At 46.6% G+C, this 21,999-nt stretch overlaps 1 long non-coding RNA gene across 4 annotated transcripts; it reads left to right on the forward strand.

Annotated features, from left to right (window-relative positions):
• The first annotated feature begins 8 nt into the window (after positions 1-8).
• Positions 9-19,786, forward strand: LOC139257415 (uncharacterized). 4 transcript variants are annotated; one of them, XR_011592295.1, is made up of 4 exons: positions 9-98; positions 2,090-2,643; positions 9,571-9,758; positions 17,847-19,786. It is a non-coding gene; the product is annotated as an uncharacterized lncRNA (long non-coding RNA). The 4 variants fall into 4 exon arrangements; XR_011592294.1 differs by lacking the exon at positions 9-98 and adding an exon at positions 299-1,122; XR_011592297.1 differs by lacking the exon at positions 9-98 and adding an exon at positions 299-1,122 and having other exon boundaries at positions 19,214-19,786.
• The last annotated feature ends 2,213 nt before the right edge of the window (positions 19,787-21,999 follow it).

Below are 21,999 nucleotides of genomic sequence, written 5' to 3' on the forward strand. Positions count from 1 at the left end.
CCGCTCAACGGCCGGAGGCGGAGAGAAGGTTCCGGAGCCGGGAGGAGGAGGCGCAGGGGAGCCCCGGAACCGGCGGGGAGGCTTTCTAAACACCCGGGGTAGGCCTTAAGGCCCCAACAACAACCTGCGGCTCCGGCGTTTGCCCCGAGCTCGAGTGGGTCAGACCCTTCGGGGAGGCGGGAGGAGATTGTGGGGGCGGCGGAGGGTGTGGACCCGCGGGTGGGCCGGGGAGCTTCACCCACACCCGCTGTAGGCCTCAGGCCCCAATCACAGCCCACAGGCTGAGCCCGGGTTTGTCCCCCCCGCCCCCCCCGCGGTGACAGGCCCAGGGGCTGGCTCACTCTGGCTGCCTGCCTCTCCTCCACGGTCAGGGAAGGAGGGAGAGAGAAAACGGGCAACTCGGGGCCAGTTAGTCTGACATCAGTCCTTGGGGGGGAAATGCTGCAATCCATTACTACACAAGTGTAACAGGGCACTGAGAAAATCAGGCTCTCAGTCTGCTCTCAACATGGTCTTGTGGGAGGGAAAGCGTCTTTAATACATTTATTAAGCTTTTTGAGGATGTCAGCAGCAGGGTGGATGAAGGGGAACCAGTGGCTGTAATGTTGCAGGATTTCCAAAACGCATTTGATGTGCCACATAAAATGCTAATTGAGAGCTCACGGAGTTGGGGGTAATATATTAGCACGGATAGAGGATTGGTTAACGGACAGAGAGTCGGGATACACGGGACATGTTCCGGTTGGCGGGCTGTAACTAGTGGGGGTACTGCAAGGATCGGTCAGCTTTGGTCTTAGCTTTGGCCTCAGCTATTTACAATCTATATTAAAGACTTGGATGAAGGGATCAAGTACAATGTATCCATGTTTGCTGACGATACAAAGCCAGGTGGGAAAGTACGCTGTGAGGAGGACGCAAAGAGCCTGCAAAGAGATATGGACAGGTCAAGAGAGTGGGCAATAAGGTGGCAGATGGGGTATAATGTGGGGAAATGTGAGGTTGTTCACTTTAGTAGGAAGAATAGAAAAACAATATTTTTTAAATGGTGAAAAACTAATAAATGTTAGTGTTCAGAGAGATTTAGGTGTCCTCGTACAGGAAACACAGAGCGCTGGCATGCAGGTACGGAAAGCAATCAGGAAGGCATGTGGGCCTTTATTGCCAGGGGGTTGGAGTACAAGAGTAAGGAAGTCTTGCTACAATTGTACAAGGCCTTGGTGAAACCACACCTGCAGTACTGTGCACAGTTTTGGTCTCCTTATCTGAGGAAGGATATACTTGCCTTAGAGAGAATGCAATGAAGGTTCACCAGATTGATTCCCGGGATAGGGGGATTGTCCTATGAGGAGGGATTGAGCAGTATGGGCCTATACGCTCCGGAGTTTAGAAGAATAAGAGGGGATCTCATTGAAACATGTAAAATTCTGAGAGGGACTGACAGGGTAGATGCTGAGAGGTTGTTTCCCCCGACTGGAGAGTCTAGAAATAGGGCCCACAGTCTCAGAATAAGGGGGTTGGCCATATAAGACTGAGATGAGGAGCAATTTCTTCACTCAGAGGTTTGTAAATCTTTGGAATTCTCCACCCCAAAGGGCTGTAGGTGCTGAGGTATTAGTATATTCAAGGCTGAGATAGATAGATTGTTGGACTCTGGAGGAATCAAGGGATATGAAGATCAGGCAGGAAAGTGGAGCTGAGATTGAAGTTCAGCCATGATCATATTGAATGGCGGAGCAGGCCCGAGGGGCCGTATGGCCGATTCCTGCGCCTAATTCTTGTGGTCTTTTGTCTTGTCGGTGCCCGGATGGCCCTGGAGAGGGAACATGCGGTGTGCATTGGTTCCTTGATGCCTCCCGTGACCGGTGGCACCTCAGGGTATCGGAGTGTCTCATACACACTGGGAACAACATTCTGGTTTAGTTGGGAAGGTTCCCTTTGCTTTTGTTGCTTATTTTGGCACCTTTTAATTCGATTGGATCACATGTTTGTGGGAACAAGAGAGGAAAGAATATTCCATGGAAGCTGGAATTGTCTGTTTTGATTTTCTGCCCTGGACTTACAGTGATGACTTTTGTGAACTCTTTTACAGGGTATTAGAAGGGGAGGATTTACAGACGGGAAACTCAAACCAAACCACATCAAGATCTGACAGAGTCACTCGATTCATCAGGACCTGAATATCATTGGCCTTTGAAAGTGGAAGGAGAAATGTTTGCCTGTTCTGCCTGTGGGAAAAGATTTCAAACATCAGTGTGACTGGAAAAGCACCGAGACATACACACCCGAATGAGATTGTTCCAGTGCACTTATTGTGGAAAGAGCTTTAACCAGTTACACAGCCTGAAAAAACATCGCACCATTCACAGTGAGGAGAAACTGTACACATGTTCTGTGGGGACCAGGCTTCAACTGATCGTCCAACCTGGAGAGACACACGGACACCCCGCACCATGGAGAAACCGTGGAAATGTGGGGACTGTGCGAAGGGATTCAATTACCCATCCCTGTTGGAAACTCATCAGTACAGTCACACCGGGGAGAGGTCGTTCTGCTCAGAGTGTGGGAAGGGATTCACTCGCTTATCCACCCTGTCGGCACACCAGCGTCACTGACACCACGTGGACTGGGAAAGTATGTTAAAGGGTAAGACTGTAGAAACGCAGTGGCAAACATTTAAGGAGATATTTCATAACTCTCAGCAAAGATTTATTCGTGAGAAATAAAGATGCTTAGAGAAGGCTGAACCATCCCTGGCTAACTAAGGAAGTAAAGGATGGTATCAAATTGAAATAAAGGCATACAATGTTGTGGAGGCCAGAGGATTGGGAAATTGTTAGAAACCAGCAAAGGACGATTAAAAAAGTGATGACAGAGAAGATAGCAGTTGAGAGTAAACTAGCAAGAAATATCAGTAAGAGCTTCTACAGATATATAAAAAGGAACCGAGAAGCTAAAGTAAACATTGGTCCTTTAGAGGATGAGACTGGAAAATTAATATTGGGAAACACGGAAATGGCAGAGATTTTGAACAAATATTTTGTATTGGTCTTCACGTTAGAGGACACTAAAAACATCTCAATGGTTGATAATCAAGGAGCTATTGTGCGGGGAGGGGGGACTTAAAACAGTCACTATCACTAGAGATAAAGTACTAAGCAAACTAATGGGACTAAAGGTGGACAAGTCCCCTGGACCTGATGACATGCATCCTCGGGTCTGAAAAGAAGTGGCTGCAGAGATAGTGGATGCACTGGTTGTAATCTACCAAAATTCCCTGAATTCTCCAGCGGACTGGAAAACCGCAAATGTTACATTCCTATTTAAGAGACGGAGACAGAAAGCAGGAAACTATAGACCAGTTAGCCTACCATGTCATTGGAAAATACTGGAGTCCATCATTAAGGATGTAGTAACAGGACATTTAGAAAATCATATTGCAGTCAAGCAGAGTCAGCATGGTTTTATGAAAGGGAAATCATGTTTGACAAAGTTGCTGGAGTTGTTTGAGGATGTAATGAGCAGAGTGGATAAAGGAGAACCCGTTGATGTCATATATTTGGATTTCCAGAAAGCATTCGATAAGGTGCCACACAAAAGGTTACTGCACAAGCTAAGAGCTCACGGGCTTGGGGGTAATATATTAGCATGGATAGAGGATTGGCTAAGTAACAGAAAACAGAGAGTTAGGATAAATGGGTCATTTTCAGGTTGGCAAACTGTAACTAGTGGTGTGCTGCAGGGATCAGTGCTGGGGATTCAACTATTTATAATTTATATTAATGACTTGGATGAAGGGACTTGGTGTAATGCAGCCAAATTTGCTGCTGATACAAAGATAGGTGGAAAGCAAGTTGTGAGGAGGGCGCGAATAATCTACAAAGGGATTTGGATAGGCTCAGTGAGTGGGCAAAAATCTGGTAGATGGACTATAATGTGGTAAAATGTCAGGTTATCCCCTTTGGTAGGAAAAATTAAAAAAAAATTATTTTTTAATTGAGGACGATTACAAAATGCTGTAATACAAAGAGATCTGGGCGTTCTTATACATGAAACTCAAAAAGTTAGCATGCATGTACAGCAAACAATCAGGAAGGCAAATGGAATGCTGGCCTTTATTGCAAGGGGGATGGAGTATAAAAGTAGGGAAGCCCTGCTACACCTGTACAGGGCGTTGGTAAGACCACAGCTGGAGTACTGCGCACACTTTTGGTCTGGACTTGTCTCCATTCCCGAACCGAGGGGATTGCTACACCAGATGGGAGGGGCAACATTTGGGGACACTGATTCCCCACCAATTCCCATTCCCCTTCTTGTGGATAATGGAGGGGCCACTGTGTGTAATGTGCAAGTCAGTAAAAATTGTCAGCCAGCTCTTTCTAATTGGAGATGTTCTTCAGTGGAAACTTTCGTACTATTGTAGATTTTGCACCAAAGATCAACTTAGGATTAAAGTAAAAGTTCATAATTTTATTGCAAACTAACTTTCTGTTGAGAGTTGCTGAATTAAGGGGAAAGATAACCCACAGCGTTTCTTAAATGGACACTGCAGCCCCAAGAACACAATCAGCAATATATCCAGAATATTAAAGTCCAGCCCAGTTATAGGGTTATTAACATCAGCAGAAACAAACCCCAACTGTCAGAATGAACATGATTCAGTCGGGATGTGATTAACAGCAGCAATAACAGCAGAGTCCAACCCCTGCAGTCACTTGTGAACTCGCATGTGTGTCAGCAGGTCGGATGACCGAGTGAATCCCTTCCCACGCTCCGAGCAGGTGAACGGTTTCTCCCCAGTGTGAACTCTCTGGTGAGTTACAAGTTGGGATGACCCAGTGAATCCCTTCCCCCACATGGGGCAGATGAACGGCCTCTCCCCAGTGTGACTGCGTCGATGAATTTCCAGCTCTCACGGTTTTCTGAATATCTTCCCACAGTCCCCACATTTCCATGGTTTCTCCATGGTACGGGTATCCTTGTGACTCTCCATGGTTGGACGATCAGTTGTGAATGGTGTGATGTTTTTTGAGGCTGTGTAACTGGATAAAGCTCTTTCCACAGGCAGTGCACTGGAACACTCTCACTAGGGTGTGTGTGTGTCTCGGTGCCTTTCAAGTCACACTGATGTTTGATATCTTTTCCCACAGACAGAACAGGCAAACATTTCTCCTTCCACTTTCAAAGGCCGATGATATTCTGGTCCTGATGAATCGATTGACTCTGTCAGATCTTGACGTGATGTTTGGTTTGTGTTTCCTGTCTGAAAATCTCCCCTTCTAATACGCTGTAAAAGGAGATAACAAAACTCATCACTGTCAGTACAAGACAGAAATTCAGAATAGACACATCTAGTTTCCATGGAACATTCTTTCCACTCTTGCTCTTCCAAAGCTGTAAATCCCTGTCCCACACATTGTCCCTCCTGCTGTGCTGAAATCCAAATCAACACACATTTCTAGACTGTTTCTCCTCCACTCCCAGTTTTCACCACCAATTCTATCTGGGTTCAGGTCTACACTCACTGGTTCCCCTCCCCCTCCTCCCCTGAAGGAACAGTGCAGATGGAGCTTTACTCTGTATCTTACCCTTGCTGTACCTGCCCTGGGAGTGTATGATGGGACAGTGTTGAGGGAGCTTTCCTCGATATCTAACCCTTGCTGTACCTGCCCTGGGAATGCTTGCTTGGACAATGTAGAGGGATCTTTGTTTTGTATTTTAACACGAGCTGTCCCATCCCTGGGAGTTTTTGGATGGTACAGTGTAGAGGGAGCTTTACTCTGTATCTAACCCGTGCTGTACCAGCCGTGGGCATTTTTGAAGGACCAGGGTACAGGGAGCTTTATGGTGTATCTTGGAGCTTTACTCTATCTAAATGATGCTATACTTGCCCTGTGAGTTTTTGATGGTAATTGCATAGCAAGCTTTGCTCTATCTAAACTGTGCTGTACCTGCCCTGGGAGTGATTGATGGGAAGCTATAGAGTGATATTTTCTCTATCTCACCCGTGCTGTACCTGCCCTGGAAGTGTCTAATTAGTGAGTGTAGAACATAAGCACAAACAAATATAAGAAACTGAAGCAGCAGCAGGCCATACAGCCCCTCGAGCCTGCTCCGCCACCCAACACGATCATGGCTGATCCGATCATGGACTCGGGTCCAATTCCCTGCGCTCCCTATAACCCTTTATTCCCTTATCAGTTAATAAACTGTCTATCTCTGTCTTAAATTTATTCAATGTCCCGTCTTCCACAGCTCTCTGAGGCAGCGAATTACACAGATTCACAACCCTCTGAGAGAAGAAATTCCTCCTCATCTCAGTTTTAAATGAGCGGCCCCTTATTCTAAGATTATGCCCCCTAGTTCTAGTTTCCCCTATCGGTGGAAACATTCTCTCTGCATCCACCTTGTCAAGCCCCCCCCCTCATAATTTTATACGTTTCGATAAGATCACCTCTCATTCTTCTGAATTCCAATGAGAAGAGGCCCAACCTTCTCAACCTTTTCTCATAAGTCAGCCCCCTCATCTCCGGAATCAACCGAGTGAACCTTCTCTGAACTGCCTCCAAAGCAAATATATCCTTTCGTAAACATGGAAACCAAAACTGTCTGCAGTATTCCAGGTGTGGCCTCACCAATGCCCTGTACAACTGCAGCAAGACTTCCCTGCTTTTATACTCCATCCCCTTTGCAATAAAGGCCAAGATTCCATTGGCCTTCCTGATCACTTGCTGTACCTGCATACTAACCTTTTGTGTTTCATGCACAAGTACCCCCAGGTACTACTGTACTGCAGCACTGTGCAATTTTTCTCCATTTAAATAATAACTTGCTCTTTGATTTTTTTTCTGCCAAAGTGCATAATCTCACACTTTCCAACATTATACTCCATCTGCCACATTTTTGCCCACTCACTTAGCCTGTCTATGTCCTTTTGCAGGTTTTTTGTGTCCTCCTCGCACATTGCTTTTCCTCCCATCTTTGTATTGTCAGCAAACTTGGCTCTGTTACGCTCGGTCCCTTCTTCCAAGTCATTAATATAGATTGTAAATAGTTGGGGTCCCAGCACTGATCCCTGCAGCACTCCACTAGTTACTGATTGCCAACCCGAGAATGAACCATTTATCCCGACTCTCTGTTTTCTGTTAGTTAGCCAATTCTCTATCCATGCTAATCATCATCATAGGCGGTCCCTCGGAATCGAGGACGACTGGCTTCCGCTCTTAGAATGAGTCCTTAGGTGGCTGAACAGTCCAATACGAGAGCCACAGTCCCTGCCACAGGTGGGACAGACAGTCGTTGAGGGTAAGGGAGGGTGGGACACGTTTGCTGCACATTCTTTCCGCTGCCTGCGCTTGATTTCTGCATCCTCTCGGCGATGAGACTCGAGGCGTTCAGCGCCCTCCCGGATGCACTTCCTCAACTTAGGGTGGTCTTTGGCCAGGGACTCCCAGGTGTCGGTGGGGATGTTGGCCTTTATCAGGGAGGCTTTGAGGGTGTACCTGTAACGTTTCCTCTGCCCACCTTTGGCTCGTTTGCCATGAAGGAATTCCGAGTAGAGCGCTTGCTTTGGGAGTATCATGTCTGGCATGCGGACAGTGTGGCCTGCCCAGTGGAGCTGATCAAGTGTGGTCAGTGCTTCAATGCTGGGGATGTTGGCCTGGTCGAGGACACTAATGTTGGTGCACCTGTCCTCCTAGGGGATTTGTAGGATCTTGCAGAGGCATCGTTGGTGGTATTTCTCCAGTGACTTGAGGTGTCTACTGTAGATGGTCCATGTCTCTGAGCCATACAGCAGACAAATACCCCAGCTATTTACAATATACATTAATGATTTGGATGAAGGAATTGAGTGTAATATCTCCAAATTTGCAGATGACACTAAACTGGGTGGCGGTGTGAGCTGTGAGGAGGATGCTAAGAGGCTGCGGGGTGACTTGGACAGGTTAGGTGAATGGCCAAATGCATGGCAGATGCAGTATAATGTGGATAAATGTGAGGTTATCCACTTTGGGGGCAAAAACATGAAGGCAGAATATTATCTGAATGGTGGTAGATTAGGAAAAGGGGAGGTGCAACGAGACCTGGGTGTCATGGTACATCAGTCATTGAAAGTTGGCATACAGGTACAGCAGGTGGTGAAGAAGGCAAATGGTGTGTTGGTCTTCATAGCTCGGGATTTTGAGAATATGAGCAGGGAGGTCTTACTGCAGTTGTACAGGACCTTGGTGATGCCTCACCTGGAATATTGTTTTCAGTTTTGGTCTGCGAATCTGAGGAAGGATGTTATTGCTATTGAGGGAGTGCAGCGAAGGTTCACCAGACTGATTCCCGGGATGGCTGGACTGACATATGAGGAGAAACTGGATCGACTGGGCCTTTATTCACTGGAGTTTAGAAGGATGAGAGGGGATCTCATAGAAACATATAAAATTCTGACGGGACTGGACAGGTTAGATGCAGGAAGAATGTTCCCGATGTTGGGGAAGTCCAGAACCAGGGGACAAAGTCTGAGGATAAAGGGTAGGCCATTTCGGACTAAGATGAGGAGAAACCTCTTCACTGGGAGTTGTTAACCTGTGGAATTCCCTACCGCAGAGAGTTGTTGATGCCAGTTCATTGGATATATTCAAGAGGGAGTTAGATATGGCCCTTACGGCTAAAGGGATCAAGGGGTATGGAGAGAAAGCAGGAAAGGGGTACTGAGGTGAATGATCAGCCATGATCTTATTGAATGGTGGTGCAGGCTTGAAGGACCGAATGGCCTACTCCTGCACCTATTTTTTACATTTGTATGTTTCGATGTATCTATCCCATGCTGTACCTGCCCTGGAAGTGTCTGATGGGAGACTGTAGAGAGAGCTTAGCTCTGTATCCAACCCTTGCTGTACCTGCCCTGGAAGTATCTAATGGACTATGCGTTCCAGATTGCAACAACTCGCTGCTTATACAATGTTTCCTCATATCGCCTCTGCTCCTTTTGCCAATCACTGAACTCTGTGTCCTCAGGTTACCGACCCTTCTGCCACAGGAAAGTGTTTCTCCTTATTTAGTATATTAAAACTGTTCATGATTTTGAACACTCTATCAAATCTCCTCTTAACCTTTACTGCTCCAAGGAGAATAACCGCAGCTTCTCCAGTATCTCCACATAACTGAGGTCCTTTATCTTTGGTACTATTCGCGTAAATCTCTTCTGCACCCTCTCTAAGGTGTAGACATCCTTCTGAAAGTGTGGTGCCCACAATTGAACACAATGTGCCAGCTGAGGCCGAACCAGTATTTTATAAAGGTTTAGCATAACGAAACATCAAATGCTGATATTTGTGTGATGGGGTTTAGACGGGCGAGGTTTATCCAGTCAGTTGGATGTGAGCTGAAACGTGCACTTGGAGCGGAGAGCCAGGGACATGCTGTGTAACCGGGCACAGACACTCTGCACAGCCCACACATCACTTGTTTCCCACTTGGCCCAAAAGGAATATATTAATTGCAACAATTCATTTGATTTGACTTTAAATAGTTTTGTTTATAAATGTAATCATGCTTCTCTAATTTTATTTCTTAACTCAGATTCACAGCCTCATTTCATTTCTTCCTCTGAGCCCCTCAACTTCAACTGGCAGCAGAATGTTGGCGAGTGGTGATTGATTGCCCTGGGAACCAACAGGAAGAGAGCTCAGAGGTGGGAGGGCCCAGGGAGCCCATGTTCTGCAACCAATCGCAGGGCTTGAGGGGTGGATCCTGAGTCGGCCTGTCAGGCGAGTCTGTGTAAACCTCTGTTAAACAATTTATCTTTTAAAAGTTAAATCAAGATTCAGTCACTTCAGTGCCAAGTGGACCAGGTGTTTACACGTCATTCATTTCCCTCATGTCACTGTTAGTTAAAGGGACAGAGATTGATCTCTCATTATGCATCTTTAGTACTTAAACAAAAATCCTTCCTGTTAATAATGAGTCACATTCTGCACTGGGGGAGATGGCTGGTGGCTTCAGCCTTTAAAATACTCCTCCTCTTGTTCAAATCCCTGCAAGGCCTCGCCTCTCCCTATCTCTAACCTCCTCCAGTCCACAAACCCTCTTAATAAGGAGAACCAATTTCCAGTGTCAGAAGGGCCGGTAACCAGAGGACACGGATTTAAGGTGTTTGGCAACATAGCCGGAACCAGTATCCTCATGGTGGGGTTTGATAGTTTGGTTGAGGAGGGTTTAAATTATTTGGCAGGAGGATGGGAACCTGAGAATGGATTCAGAATGGAGAGATGCAAAGCTGAAATTGGAAATCAAAAAAGTATAAAGTGAATTTGGAATACAGAGGAAACAAGGGCTATAAAATAGACGACAAGGCAGTTTGGCAATGCTTAATGGTATATACTTCAATGCAAGGAGTCATGGGAATAAGGCAGATGAGCTGAGAGCACAGATAGACACGAGGGAGTATAATATAACTATTACTGAGACATGGCTGAAAGGGCAAGTATGGCAGCTCAACATTCCTGGTTACAGGGTTTTCAGATGGGATAGAGACGGGGATAAAAGTGGAAGGGGGTGGTCGCAGTATTGATTAAAGAAACAATTACAGTTGTGAGGAGGGATGATATGTCAGAAGGATCATCAACTGAGGCCACATGGGAGAACTGAAGAACAAAAAAGGGGCAGTCACACTGCTGGGGATGTACTATCGACCCCCAAACAGTCAGAGGGAGCCAGAAGAGCAAATATGTCGGCACATTTCTGACAGGTGCAAAACAATAGGGCAGTAATAGGCGGGGATTTCAACTGCCCTAATATTAACTGGGATAGAATTAGTGTGAATGGTATAGAGGATGCGGAATTTCTAAAATGCATTCAGGAGAACTTTTTAGCCAGTATGTAACAAGTCCAACAAGAGAGGGGGTGGTTCTGGACTTTGTTTTAGGGAATGAAGCTGGGTAGGTGGAAGGGGTATCAGCGGGAGAGCATTTTGGTGGTAGTGATCATAATTCAATTGGATTTAGGGTAGTTATGGAAAAGGACAAAGATAGACCAGGAATCATCCTCATAGGCAGTCCCTCGGAATCGAGGAAGACTTGCTTCCATTCCCAAAGTGAGTTATTTGATGGCTGAACAGTCTGATACGAGAGCCACAGATCCTGTTACAGGTGGGACAGACATTCGTCGTGGGAAGGGGTGGGTGGGGCTGGTTTGCCGCGCGCTCCTTCCGCTGCCTGCGCCTAACCTCTTCACTCTTTGAGCTCAACGCCCTCCCGGATACACTTTCTCCACCTCGGGCGGTCTTCGGCCAGGGTCTTCCAGGTGTAAGTGGTGATGTCACACTTTACCAGGGAGGCTTTGAGGGTGTCCTTACAACGTTTCCGCTGCCCACCTTTGGCTCGTTTACCATGAAGGAGCACCGCATAAAGCATTTGCTTCGGGAGTCTCATATCTGGCATGCGAACTATGTGGCCTGCCCAGCGAAGTTGATCGAGTGTGGTCAGTGCTTCAATATTGGGGATGTTAGCCTGGATGAGGACACTGATGTTGGTGCGCCTGTCCTCCCAGGGGATTTGCAGGATCTTGCGGAGACATCATTGGTGATATAGCTCCAGCGACTTGAGGTGCCTTCTATACATCGTCCATGCCTTAGATCCATACAGGAGGGCGGGTATTACTACAGCCCTGTAGGCAATGAGCTTGGTGGTAGATTTGAGGGCCTGGTCTTCAAACACTCTTTTCCTCAGATGGCCAAAGGCTGCACTGGCGCACTGGACGTGATGTTGAATCTCCGCATCAATGTCTGCCTTTGTTGATGAAAGGCTCCCGAGATATGGGAAATGGTCCACGTTGTCGAGGGCCGTGCCATGAATCTTGATGATTGGAGGGCAGTGCTGTGTGGCGGGGATAGGCTGGTGGAGGACCTTTGACTTACGGATGTTAAGTGTAAGGCCCATGCTTTCATATGCCTCAGTGAATACATTAACTATATCCTGGAGTTCAGCTTCAGAATGTGCCCAGACGCAGGCGTCGTCCACATACAGCAGCTCCACGACAGAGGTTGGGGTGATCTTGGACCTGGCCTGGAGGTGGCATAGGTTAAACAGCTTCCAACTGGTTCTGTAGTTTAGTTCCACTCCAGCGGGGAGCTTGTTGATTGTGAGGTGGAGCATGGCAACGAGGAAGAGTGTTGGAGCGATAACGCAGCCCTGTTTGATCCCGGTCCGGACGTGAATTGGGTCTGTAATGGATCCGTTGAGAAGGATCACGGCCTGCATGTCATCGTGAAGCAGGCGAAGGATGTTGACAAACTTTTGGGGGCATCCGAAACGGAGGAGGATGCTCCATAGACCCTCATGGTTGACAGTGTCAAAGGCCTTTGTAAGATCGAGAAAGGCCATGTATAAGGGCTGGAGCTGTTCCCTGCATTTTTCCTCCAGCTGTCACGCTGCAAAGATCATGTCCGTTGTGCCCCGTAGGGGACGAAATCCACATTGTCATTCCGGGAGGTGCTCCTCGGCCACAGGGAGAAGTAGATTGAGGAGAACTCTAGCAACAACTTTCCCAGTGGCTGATAGCAGGGAGATTCCCCTGTAGTTGCCGCAGTCGGATTCGTCCCCTTTTTAAAAAAAAAAATGGTGACAATCACTGCATCTCTGATCTCCCAGCATGCTCTCCCTCCAGATGAGAGAAATGAGGTCATGTATCCGCGCCAACAGTGCCTCTCCGCCATACTTTAGAGCCTCAGCAGGGATTCCATCCGCACCCGTAGCCTTGTTGTTCTTGAGCTGTTTTATGGCTTTGCCTACCTCGTGCGACGTTGGAGTTTCACTGAGATGTTGCGGGATGGAGGCGAGAACACTCGAGTCAAAGGCAGAGTCTTGATTGAGGAGATCTTCAAAGTGCTCCTTCCATCGGGCCCTGACAGCCTCGGTGTCCTTGATGAGTGTTTCCCCGTTCTTGGCCAGGAGTGGGGTAGGGCCCTGGGAGTTTGGACCGTAGGTGGCCTTGACTGCCGTGAAGAATCCTCGCATACCGTGACTATCAGTCAGTTGTTGTATCTACTGTGCTTTCTCCATCCACCACCTGTTCTTTAGGGCCCGGGTTTTTTGTTGGGCCTCTGCCTTGAGTCATCTGTAATGTTGTTTTGCAGCTCCCAAGTTGGATTGTTGCTTGAGGCTCAGAAATGCTTTGCGCTTGCGATCTATTAGTTCTTCGATCTCCTGATCATTTTCATCAAACCAGTCCTGATGTTTCCTGGTTGAAGGTCACTCACAGCCACTGTTTATAGAGACCTGGAGGGCAGACCAAGCGCTGTGGGTATTCAGCATCTCAGGGTCTTCAAGGCACGCCAGATTGGCTGTGAGGCGCTGGCTGGCTGTATAGGGCTCTCTTAGCTGGGTCTCTATATACCCCAGCATTAAGGGACAGGATATATCTTCATTTAGAAAAACACGGATTAAGAAAGAACAGCCAGCCTGGATTTGTTCAGGGAAGATCGGGTCTGACTAACTTCATTGAATTTTTTGAGGAAGTAACAGAGGGTTGATGAGGGTAGTGCGTTTGCTGTAGTGCATATGGATTTTAGCAAGGCATTTGATAAGGTCCCACATTGCAGACTGATCATGAAAGTAAAAGCCCATGGGATCCAGGGCAAAGTGGCAAGTTGGATCCAAAATTGGCTCAGAGGCCGGAAGCAAAGGGTAATGGTTGATGCGTGCTTTTGTGACGGGAGGCTGTATCCAGTGGGGTTCCGCAGGGCTCAGTACTAAGTCCCTTGCTTTTTGTGGTATTATCAATAATTTAGACTTGAATGTAGGGGGTATGATTAAGAATTTTGCAGATGATACTAAAATCGTCTGTGTGGTTGATAATGAAGAAGAAAGCTGTCGGCTGCAGGAAGGTATGAATGAACTGATCAGGTGGGCTGAACAGTGGCAAATGGAATTCAATCTGGAGAAGTGTGAGGTAATGCATTTGGGGAGGGCGAACAGGCAAGGGAATACACATTAAATGGTAGGACACTCAGAAGTGTAGAGGAACAAAGGGACCTTGGAGGGCAGGTCCACAAATCCCTGAAGGTAGGTGGACAGGTAGATAAGGTGGTTAAGAAGGCATATGGAATACTTGCCTTTATTAGCCGAGGCATAGAATACAAGAGCAGGAAGGTTATGCTTGAACTGTATAAAACACTAGTTAGGCCACAGCTGGAGTACTGCATGCAGTTCTGGTCACCACATTACAGGAAAGATGTGATTGCACTGGAGAGGGTACAGAGGAGATTTATGAGGATGTTGCCTGGACTCAACAATTTTAGCGATGAGGAAAGATTGGATAGGCTGGGGTTTTTTTTGGAAAAGAGGAGGCTGAGGGGATACCTAATTGAGGTGTATAAAATTATGAGGGGTCTAGTTGGAGTGGATAGGAAGGACCTATTCCCCTTAGCAGAGAGTCAACAACCAGGGGGCGTAGATTTAAAGTGGTAGCAGGTTTAGAGGGTGGTGGGGGTCTGGAACCCACTGCCTGAAAGGGTGGTAGAGGCAGAAACCCTCGTTGCATTTAAAACGAACTTGGATATGCATTTGAAGTGCCGTGACCTACAAGGCCATGGACCGAGAGCTGAAAAGTGGGATATGGCTTGATAGGTCTTTGTCGGCCGGCATGGACACGATGGGCTGGAATGGCTTCATTCAATTCTGTAAACTTCTGTGGTTCTATGACCCTGTACTTAAAGTGATGACGGTTATAAATTATGAGAAATATAGAAGATTAAAGGGTGATCTAATTGAGGTGTTTAAGATTAAAGGAGTTGATAGGGTGGATGGAGAGAAACGATTTCCTCTGGTGGAGGAGTCCACAACAAGGGGTCACAACCTTAAAATCAGAGCCAGGCCGTTCAGGGTGATGTCAGGAAGCACTTCCTCACACAAATGCTGATTGGCTGTTTCTGTTGGTTGGAGAGTCTAGAACTAGGGGTCACAATCTCAGGATAACGGACGGCCATTTAGTACTGAGATGAGGAGAAATGTCTTCACTCAAAGGGTTGTGAATCTTTGGAATTCTCTGCCCCAAAGAGCTGTGGATGCTCAGTCGTTGAGTGTATTCAGGGCTGAGATCGATAGATGTTTGGACACTAAAGAAATCAAGGGATACGGGGATAGTGCGGGAAAGTGGAGCTGAGGTAGAAGATCAGCCTTGATCTTATTGAATGGCACAGCAGGCTCGAGGGACTGTTTAACCTCCTCCTGCTCCTATTTCTTATGTTCTTAAAGCCTAGTGGAAATCTGGAACTCTGTTCCCCATAAAACGGAGGCTGGGGGCCAATTGAAAATTCCAAAACTGAGATTGATAGATTATCCTTAGGCAAGTGTATTAATGGCGATGGAACCAAGGCAGGTAGACAGAGTTAAAATTCTGATCAGCCACAATCTGATTGAATGGTGGGACAGGCTCAAGGGGCTGAATGGCCTATTCCTGTTCCTATGTTCCTACTTACAGTGATGACTTTTGTAAACAGCTTTTACAGGGGATTAGAAGGGGAGGAAATGCGGACAGGATTAAACCTGGGTCCCTCCTGTTCCTATGACTGTCACACTGGGCGTTACCTTTCCCACTGAGCCATTGGGAGGAGGGTCCAGTGACCCTGCTGGAAAATGCACGTGTGAGGCCTCAGGCGAGGACAGTGGAATAGCCTGTCGACACTCACTGTCGAGGATCATACATAGAGATTGGGCACATGGGTCACATATTGGAGAGAAACTGGTAATTGTAGAACTGAACCCAGCCAGAGTCAGCACCTTCAGGGGAGGAGAGGGAGGGGAACCAGTGAGTGTGGAACTGAACCCAGCCAGAGTCAGCACCTTCAGGGGAGGAGAGGGAGGGGGAACCAGTGAGTGTGGAACTGAACCCAGCCAGAGTCAGCACCTTCAGGGGAGGGGAGGAGAGAAGGATAAAATAATCAGAATTTGTGCAATGTGCCTTGTGCCTTGCTCTCTCCCTGGATCCTGAAACTACTGAACTCACTCTTCCCCATCTGAAGTCTACAGGCTCTAAAACTGAAGCTTGGTGGCCCTCAGTCCCGACTCCTTGATTTACCTCCCCTTCTCTCCTCCTCTTTCCCCCTTGGTTGTGTTCCACACTCTGGGCCTTGGGCCTGCCCTGGGGATTCTCAGTATGAACAGGGGGATGTGTATTGAGACAGGATGTCCCAGCTCTCCACCTTTAAAGGGACAAGGAGAGGACCAGCTGGGCTGAATGGCCCTGCTTTATGACATCACTGCAGTGCCTAGCAACCAACCTCCCTGAGCCCTGCTCATTATGGGCTGGGTTTAGTGTTTGATGGGACAGTGTAGAGGGAGCTTTACTCTGTATCTAACCCGTGCTGTACCTGCCCTTGAAGTGTTTTAGAACATAAGAAATAGGAGCAGGAGTAGGCCATTTGGTCCCTTGAGTCTGCTCCGCCATTCAATATCATGGCTGATCTGATCATGGACTCAGCTCCACTTCCCTGCCCGCTCCCCATAACCCTTTATTCCCTTATCGCTCAAAAATCTGTCTATCTCCGCCTTTAATATATTCAATGACCTAGCCGCCACAGCTCTCTGGGGCAGAGAATTCCATGGATTTACAACCCTCAGAGAAGAAATTTCTCCTCATCTCAGTTTTAAAAGGGCGGCCCCTTATTCTAAGTCTATGTCCCCTAGTTTTAGTTGCCCCTATGAATGGAAATATCCTCTCTGCATCCACCTTGTCGAGCCCCCTCATTATCTTATAAGTTTCAATAAGATCGCCTCTCATTCTTCTGAACTCCAATGAGTTGAGGCCCAACCTACTCAACCTATCCTCATAAGTCAATCCCCTAATCTCTGGAATCAACCTAGTGAACCTTCTCTGAACAGCCTCCAAAGCAAGTATATCCTTCCTTAAATACAGAGACCAAAACATATGAAGGTTAAAATCACCTATGATTATTGCCGTTCCTTTTTTACAAGTCTCCATTATTTCTTGATTTATACTCCATCCAATCATGTAGCTACTGTTAGGGGCCTATAGACTACGTCCACCAGTGACTTTTTCCCTTTATTATTCCTTATCACCACCCAAACTGATTCAACCTCTTGATCCTCTGAGCCACTAACGCACTGATCCCATCCTTTATTAACAGTGCAACCAGAACTCCTTTTCCTTTCTGTCTGTCCTCCCGAATTGTCAAATACCCCTGAATATTTTGTTCCCAGTCCTGGTCACCTTGCAACCATGACTCTGTAATGGCTATCAGATCTATTTGTGCCGTCAACTCATCTATTTTGTTACGAATGCTACGTGCATTTAGACAAAGAGCTTTTCAATTTATTTTACCCTTTTGCCTTGCTTGTTTCCTCTGACTTCAAATTCACTTTCTACTTGTTTGATGGGACAGTGTAGAGGGAGCTTTACTCTGTATCTAACCTGTGCTGTACCTGGTCTGGGTATGTTTGATGGGACAGTGTAGAGGGAGCTTTGCTCTGTACCTGACCAGAACATGTTTCAGGCACACACTCGGTGTTCAGAATACCCATAGAATACAGTGTCAATGTGAACCCAGCCAGAGTCAGCACCTTCAGGGGAGGGGAGGGAGGGGAACCAGTGAGTGTCGAACTGAACCCAGCCAGAGTCAGCACCTTCAGGGGAGGAAAAAAACAGCGAGAGGAAAGAAATGATGGAGGTGGTGCGATGGGTTTGGATTTCAGCTCCGGGAGGAGGGAGAGTGTGTGAGATGGGGATTTACAGCTTTGGGGGAACAAGAGAGGAAAGAATGTTCCATAGAAACTAGAATTGTCTGTTCTGAATTTCTATCCTGCCCTTACAGTAGTGAGTTTTGTAAACTCCTTTTACAGGGTTTTAGAAGGGGAGGATTTACAGACGGGGAATTGGAACCAAACATCACGTCAAGATCTGACAGAGTCACTCGATGCATTAGGACCTGAATATCATCGGCCTTTGAATGTGGAAGGAGAAATGTTTGTCTGTTCTGTCTGTGGGAATAGATTTCAAACATCAGTGTGACTGGAAAAGCACCGAGACACACACACCCGAGTGAGAGTGTTCCAGTGCACTGACTGTGGAAAGAGCTTTAACCAGTTACACAGCCTCAAAAAACATCGCACCACTCACAGTGGGGAGAAACCGTACACGTGTTCTGTGTGTGGACGAGGCTTCAACTGATCGTTCAACCTGGAGAGACACAAGGACATCCACACAATGGAGAAACCATGGGAATGTGGGGACTGTGGGAAGGGATTCAGTTACGCGCCTGAGCTGGAAATTCATTGACGCAGTCACACTGGGGAGAGGCCGTTCACCTGCTCTGATTGTGGGAAGGGATTCATTAATTCATCCCACCTGAAGACACACCAGTGAGTTCACACTGGGGAGAGACCTTTTAAATGTTCGGACTGCGGGAAATGCTTTAAAAGTTCCAGGCCCCTGGGACGCCATAAGCTTTTAAATATTCTGACTGTGAGCAGAGCTTTAAAAGCAGAAATAGTTTGATGATGCACCAACGTATCCACACTGGTGAGAGGCCGTTCACCTGCTCCGTGTGTGGGAAGGGATTCAGTGATTCATCCACCCTGTTGACACACCAGCGAGTTCACACTGGGGAGAGGACATTCACCCGCTCTGAATGCGGGAAGGGATTCACTACATCATCCGACCTGCTGAAACACCAGCGAGTTCACAAGTGACTGCAGGGTTTGTATTCTGCTGTGAATCACATTGGGACTGAACCGTGTTCATTCTGACAATCGGGCTGTATTTCCCCTGTAACTGGGCTGGAGTTTAATTTTCTGGATATCTGACAAATAAATCAGCTTTGGTTCCAACACACAGTGTGTCCATTCCTTGATTTCTCCAATATAAGAGGAGAATAATTGTTGTCCTGTTACCAACTGTTCCTTTTTGGAACTTTTCTCCTTCATTTAACAAAGACCTGTCCTTGTGTAGCACCTCACATGACCTCAGGGTGTCCCAAAGTGCTTTAGAGCCAATGAAGTACAACAACACTGTTATAGAGAAAGATTTTCCCCTCGGGCAATGGCACTTGTAGCATAGATGTTAGAACGAAAGATGTAATTGTAGTATTAAATGCATGTGTAAAATGTATAAAGATGGCTACTTGTGGTTTAGTAAAGCCCCAAGGGATTTCAGCCAGCAGAAAGAGGCTGCATTCTTAGTTACTGATAACAGCTGTTTTCTCACACAGGGATACACATGAGCTCTGCAGATGTCCCTAATCAACGGGCTAATAGGCCACAGACGAGACGTCCAGGTCCATGTTAGAACAATACGACTCTATAACAGGACTAAGATAAGGAGACTGCCCAAAGACAGCACCCAAGGACAGTAAGATAAGGGGGGGGGGGGCCCAGACCATGTCACAAGACCATGAATAACCCTTAGTAACACATGAGACAATCACGCAATCACATAATGGTTAGAGACCACATCTATTGGTCTGTTACCCTGAGCAACACATGAGACAATCACGCAGTCACATAATGGTTAGAGACTACTTCTATTGGTCTATTACCCTTAGCAACACATGAGGCAATCACGCAGTCACCTAATGTTTAGAGATCACTTCTATTGGTCGACTTGAATCTATATGCAATCTATAATCAATATGATTGGATAGTGTCCGGCCAAAATGGGCTGATGTAACTGTTGTAAAACATATAAAAATCCATGAAACCCTTTGTTCGGCGGAGAGAGGTACCTGGACCCACCAGTTGCTTCATCTCCCCGCCGGCGTAATAAACCGTTTTGATATATGGACCGACCCTGAGTGACGAGTGATTCTTGGAAGGTACATTCGCGCTAACAACTCCAAAGTACATTTGAAGTGCATTCACTGTTGTAGTATAGGAAATGCAGCAGATGATTTGCACACAGCAAGCTGCCATGAACAGCAATGGCCGGATAATCTGTTTGAGTGATATTAGTTGAGAGCTGATGGGGCCTCGTTTGAATGACTCATCTGAAAGATGGCAACACTGACAGTGCAGCAATCCTGTGCTGTACCTGCCCTGGGAGTGTTTGATGGGACAGTGTAGAGGGAGCTTTACTCTGTATCTAACCCCGTGCTGTACCTGCCCTGGGAGTGTTTGATGGGACAGTGTAGAGGGAGCTTTACTCTCTATCTAACCCGTGCTGTACCTGACTGGAAAATGTTTCAGGCAGAAACTTGGTGCTCAGAATACACTATTCCATGGCAGTGACATCCATCACCTCGATGAGAAAAAAATTAAACCAAAGATAAGAGAAACCCATCAGTTCCTCCCCTGGACACAGATCCGGAGGGACAGTGAGTTTCCCGAACATTGTTGTACAGTGTGCTTGATAGTTCCTCCCTGGGTCTGAGCCTTTTGGTGATGATTTGAATTTGATGCCCTCGAGTTACTGACTCATCGACTGGTGGAAATAGTTTTTCCTCATTTACCTGATCAAACTTTGAACGCCTCCCTCCGATCTCCAATTACCCTTTGTTCTAATGAAAAGAGCCCCAGTTTGTCCAATGTCCCCTGATAACTAAAGCCTCTCTTCCCTGGTATCATCTCAGTGAATCTCTCTGCACCATCTCCATGGCCTCGACATCCTTCCTGGTGTAAGATCCCCAAAACCTGACAATATTCGAACTGCAGCCTAACCAATGATTTGTGCAGCTTTACATGCCCTCTGCCCTTTTGTACTCCACACCCCTATTTATAAAACCTAGGACCATGTGCTGTTTAACCACTTTATCAACTTGTCCTCCTACTTTTAAAGATTTGTCTAACTGAAACGCTTGTAGATTTTAAACATATTAACATAGCATGGCTAAAACACAGACATAAATTGGCTGATATAATGTGCATCATGGGAGAGAGAAGTTTAGTCTGAGTTAGAAACTCAAACAATCGATTCACTGCAGACAGGTCACCATGGCAACACTGATAAGACATTCCATTCACTGAACCCACTGTTGTAATCTGTAATCAGATCAGGGGAAAGAACAGGGTTTGTCTGTTAGTAATCACAATGTAAGCTTAAACCAGAATGAGTAACACAATAGATTAGATTATAATGTGTGATGTTTATACCTATAATTGCGAAACTATAAAAAAATAACAACTAACATCGGGCAGGGGAGTTTAAGGATAATGACAAAATTAGTGAAGAAAAGTAACTGCTGGGAACTAGGGAAAGTGTCCTTGTAAATCACAGATTAGAGAAGTTCCAGCAGACTTTTCCTCACTTCCTGCCCAAACCCAGCAGAGAAGCCAAAGGAGAGTCCGGTGCCAGAGGTGGATCAGTGCAGGATATAAAAGTGAGGGGAGACTGATGTAAGGTGGCAGTCGGGATTGGAGACACCGGAGGTTCCATCCGTGGGCTGACCTGGTGTCAGTTACTGTGGACGCGCGGGACTTGTATTTTTACTCTGCTGTGGTAGAACACAGAGAATCTGGTCAAATTATAGTTCTTAAGATATTAAAGTTGCTGATAATCATTGAATATATTTAAGGTGGAGATAGACAGAGTTTTGAAAGATCAGGGAGTGAAGGGTTATGGGGAGCAGGCAGGGAAGTGGAGTTGAGGCCAGGATCAGATCAGCCATGATCTTATGGCATGGCAGAGCGGACTCGAGGGGCCAGATGGCCTACTCCTGCTCCTATTTCTTCTGTTCTAACACTAGGCTCTCGATCCTTAACAAGACAAGGAATTAGCTAGAATCTTACAACCCTAAATCTCGCTGCTCCTTTACTCCATTGAAAGTTTTACCATTTAATGTACATTTCCTCCCTTTTTCTTCCTCCCAAAATCTATCGCAGCACATTTCTCTGCATTAAATTTTATTTCACATCTACCTGCCCCAATTACTGACCTGTGTATTGACAATGAAGGCACTTAAAATCCTCTTCACAGTTGGCTATGGGCCCTTTTTGGCATTCCCTGGAGATTTTGATCATGTGCCCCATATACCCAAGCCCAGATGACAGAATAGCCTAACTC

Source organism: Pristiophorus japonicus, unplaced genomic scaffold (genome assembly GCF_044704955.1).
Source record: "Pristiophorus japonicus isolate sPriJap1 unplaced genomic scaffold, sPriJap1.hap1 HAP1_SCAFFOLD_834, whole genome shotgun sequence".
NCBI lineage: Eukaryota > Metazoa > Chordata > Chondrichthyes > Pristiophoridae > Pristiophorus > Pristiophorus japonicus.